Raw genomic sequence first — 4,795 nt, 5'->3', positions numbered from 1 at the left:
GCAAGGTGGTGGGAAGATTTCCTAACACCCCCTCCCCAGGCAGGACCAGTCCCTCCCCCTTCAGTCTGAGGGGATGGGGGGGCAGAGCGAGGGAGAACAATTTCTATACCGAGCTCCTCTTCGTCCACCCACGCTGGGGTGGGGGTAGTTATTACGTCTCTTCACTAAAGGGTCAAGGTGAAGAAGGGCCGATGCTGACGCTTGTCTGCTGACACCAGCCCTGAGATTTCTCAAGCAGCAGATAAAGTCACCCCAGCCTGCTTACATTTCTCTGCAGGCGCCTGGAGACTAAAAGTGCAAACCCTGGAAACAGCCACACAAAGGCAAGTGGCTTTTAAGAGCAGCCTTACATGGAAGGAGGCCCCAAGCGAATGTCAATACCAAAGTTCTCACCTCAAGTACCATCTCTGGAGGTCTGAGGAACGGGGTGTTTCCCCGCCCCTAACCAGAGAAGGGCATAACCTGTGTTCAGCAGACTGAAGACTTAGGGAGCATGGTTCATTAATTATAAAGTGTCCCAGTTCTGCCCTTAGAGCTGGGGCAAGTCACTTCCCCTGGGTTTCCTCCCTCACCTTTTTGCTGTCTTATCTTGTAAGCGACGGGACTATATGTTTGTACAGTGCCTGGCACACTCGGGGCCTGTTCTCAGGCGGGGCCTCTGGGCACTACTGTAATGCAAATAATCATTAGGAGAAGGAGGAAGATGAAGATTTTATAGGAAAGCACACAGACAGCAGGGACAGGAGTCAATAGGGACTGCACCGGAGTGAAAGTGTAAACAAAAGCACAGAACCCTAGGTGCTACTGCAAGCCAAATAATCATCAAAGCTGTCGTTTGTGTTCTCTTTGGAGCCTTTGCTGTCTCAGGAGAGTAACACATCTGTGCATGGCAGACCTGCACAGCCCAAAGACAGGACTTTAATCCATGCACTGCTTTTCCTACAGACCTTGAAAGTATGTGCATACAAGACTTATCTCAGGCCATGTCATTCACTATCTAAGGGGGGAAGGGGCTTTGCAAACTAGCAGAACATCCGAAGAAACAAGATATGGTCTCTTAATGGGACTATTGGAAGCCATTGTGGTTCCCAGGAGACGTACGGATTGTTCCCTTGTAGACTGTGGGGTCAGCTGGTTCAGTTCTAAGCCAAGGCAAAGGGTTTCCCGACCTAGTGCCTGATCCTGCTGCCTTACTCACACAAGCGGCCCCACTAAGGTCTGATCCACACTACAGACCTATATCAGTATAACTGTGTTGCTCACGGGTGTGAAAAATCCACACCCCCAAGCAACGTTGTTATACCGACCTAACACCCCGTGTAGATAGTGGTATGTTGACGGGAGAGCAATGGGAAAGCTCTCCTGTCAGCATAAAGCGTCTTCATGTAGACTTGCCCTCAGTTCTGAGGGACTGCTCACCTGACTGTGTATCCTGGGCTCCTGCTAACAACATGGTAGGAAACCATCCGTGGCTTCAGCTGTTCTGTACCTGCCCCAGTTAGTTGATTCAATTACCACTTAAAGTGGGATTAGCCAAAGCGCTCATTATGGGAGCTGAGTTAGGCCAGTGCTCAGAGCTCATGAAAACTCCACCCTCAAAGCATTAAATGCTACTTTTCTTTGGACTTCCCTCATCTCCAGACTAACTCATGACAGGGTGATGCACTCTCTTTGCCTTGAGCCAGGAAGTCCTGCGGGAGCATTTGCTACTGCGAGCTTGGTACTTATGGGCAATGTATCTTCATGGGAAAATGGACTAATCACACTCTTAAAAGGCTGCCCAACTAAACTCTGAGCCAAACTCTGCCCTCACTTTTCACTCAGTCAGCCCCAGTGATTTCACCCCAGGAGTCAAACCAGGCAGCCTTTGGAGAGTTGAAAAGACAGCATGGTAACTAGCAACGGGGCCATTCGGTTCAAGCAGGGTGAAAATCAACACATAATCTTGCCCCTTACGGGCCTGACCTTGAAAAGTGCTGAGCACACACAACTCCTGCTAACGTCAGTGGGTGTTGCAAGGTGCTCAGCCCTTTGCCTGGGCCCAATTCAGAAAGACACCGAGCATGTTCTGTAAGGTGCTGAGCGCTCTTGCAGGATCAGGTCCTGCCTTTCTTCCTCCTCAGTATTCTCCCCAGCCGTTGTCTGCATTTTGGATGGTCAGCTCTCCAGAGAACGGACTACGCCTTTCCACAGGTTAGTACAGTGCCTAGCACAATGGAGACCTGATCTGACTAGTAATAAATAGCCACGGTCATACGGATGAAGGCTCCTAGGGGTAGATAGTGTTGCCACCACCCTATTTTGAATCACACACACATTGCGATCTGCTGTAAACAGGCGGTAAGCTCTGCTGTGTGTCAGTTTCATCCACCTGCTTTCATCCACACATCACCAGCCTCGGCTGTTTCTTTAACTTTTTTATTTTCTCCTCTCTCCATCTCTACCAAGGCTTCTTGTGACAAGGCAAAGGGAATGGCCAGGATCTCAGTTCGGGCATGTGTTTGGATCAGGCAGTTTTGCACAGACCGCGTATGTGGTTGGGTTTTGAAATCTAAAACAGATCCCACCTCGGCTTCTCCCTTGATCTGAGTCAAAGCCTCTGACTGTCCGAGCTGGAATGTTAAGGATGAGGCCTGCATTCCTTAATGACACAGTGAGATAAGCCGAAGCTAGGAGGGAGCAATAGAAAGAGATGGTACCAGGTTGTAAAGGCTCTGGCGCTGAGTGTTTCCCCACCAGGAAGGCAAAGAATTCTTAAAAGGAACCTAACAATGGAAGTATCTAAAAAACTGGAGAATTTCATCAAAGGCCAATAAAAGAGGAAACATTTTTGGATAGGCCAATCAAACCCCAGAGTGAGCACAAGTTAATTCTTCTCCTACAAGGAATATAAAAGCAAGAACACGTTTATTTAGCCTGTGGTCTAAACAAGCCTATGGTCTGTGCACTGCATGCTATTTGTTGTACACATGTATTATAGGTCAGGACCCCATTCCGAAATCAGTGGTAAATCTCTTTCATGGAATTCCTTGGGAGTTGGAGCAGGCCCCAGCTATGCAAGACGTGTAATGTTTTACCCTGATCTGATTTTGCTTTGTGACATACAGAATAGGGTGGCAACAATGGACTATTATTTAGAGCCCAAATATTCATTTCGTAATTAATTTTGTTTTCGTCTAGACAATAGCTCTGTCTCTGAATGCAAAAATCTTATTTCCATGGAGTTTCCCTTTAAATTCAGGGTAGGGACTTTGTAGGCACTTTCGGTACTATGTAAACAACTCATCTAACTAGAAGGGTTTGATCCTGCAGCCATTACTCACTTGCGTAAACCAGCTGGTATCCACAAGCAAACACTGACTTCAGCAGGGTTTTTGTATGAGTAAGGCAAGCAGGCTGTGGTGCACAGTAACTGAAATGCCAAGTCACACAAAGGGCTGGTTCGTGGGGTCTAGCAAAGCAGCACTTGGCTCAGCGTGGGTGGCAATGCAAAAGGTGGCTTTGAGCTGCAGTTGGCCCAATCATGGGGTGTGAGTTAAAGCAGGCCATATTAGCTGCCAATAGCTATTACAATGGCTTGGAATAGTGGGTCATGATCGGGGCACCGGAACAGGGTGTGTGTGTGTCAGTGGGCCATGCCCCCCCAGTTTTTACTGGCCAAAAGGGTGAGTGACGGGGAGGGGTGGAGAGGAGCAAGCGGGGAGGGGGGAAAAGGCAGAATGGAAGCAGGGCCTCGGGGGAAGCGGTGGTGAGGCGGTTGAGGCTCAGGGAGAAGTAGGGGTCTGAGGATGGGGCTTCAGGGGAATGGGTGGCACAAGGGCAGGGGCTCGGGGAGAAGGGGCGGTGCAGGAGCAGGGCCTTGGGGGCAGCACCACAGTTCAGGCGCCTGTGTCCCCCACCCCCCACTTTTAGGGCACTTCCGCCACTCCTGGTCATGCTCCCTCGTACTGCTGGTGTGACAGACGCTCGCTCTATTTGCCCCATGCACCAGGGACTGAACCAGGGCTAAAAGCATTAGCTCGAGCTGTAGCAGCTAAAGAGCTAAAACACTCCAGCAGGCGCCTGTCACAGACTCATGCCCTCTATGGACGGTCACAGCAGGGACCTTTAACACACACGCACTTGCAGGAAGTAGAACTGAGGGGATTTTCACCTGGCTTAAGGGCAGCTTTTTTCTGGCAAAGCAATAGCCCCAGTGCACCCGAGACTCAGGGCCTGGCTACACAAAGCATCTCAGCCCCTGGGGGAAGCTCTGACCGAGATACCGGAAACTCGTGAAGAGCCTCTCCTGCCGTTTAATTTGCTTTTGAGGCAAGGTGTCCCACACAGCAGCATTGCAAGAGGGGACTGGAGAAGCAAGGAAGCTTTTTGACGAAGACGTGAAAGCACAAGTGGCAGAGCTCTACGTGCCACCCGGGCAGCACTACGCTATTTCGTGTTCCGCGAGAATGCCCGGGGTCAGGCGGAGAATTCACAAGCAACGGATCCGATTTAACTGGTGTCTCAGGGACAGCAATGCCCCTTTGAAAGGTCACCTGCTCTTCCATTTTCTAATTATGAAGAAGTGAAAATGTTGGGCCGTGTTACTGCTTGGACAGGACTTTGAGACCTCCAGGGAAAGCACAAGGGGCTGCCTGTAGCGATACCTGGTATCCTTCCTTCTCAGGACCTTCCTGCTTTGCAGCGTAACTGCACCAATGCAAGTCTCTACTGTAGACACACTAAGTTCCTTGTACCGCTTGGCGCTGGCCGCTTGTAAACCAAGGTAAGACCCTCGTGAGTAAGATCCCAGAAT

The sequence above is a fragment of the Caretta caretta genome, chromosome 3 (assembly GCF_965140235.1).
Source record: "Caretta caretta isolate rCarCar2 chromosome 3, rCarCar1.hap1, whole genome shotgun sequence".
NCBI lineage: Eukaryota > Metazoa > Chordata > Testudines > Cheloniidae > Caretta > Caretta caretta.
This window is presented reverse-complemented; position numbering follows the sequence as displayed.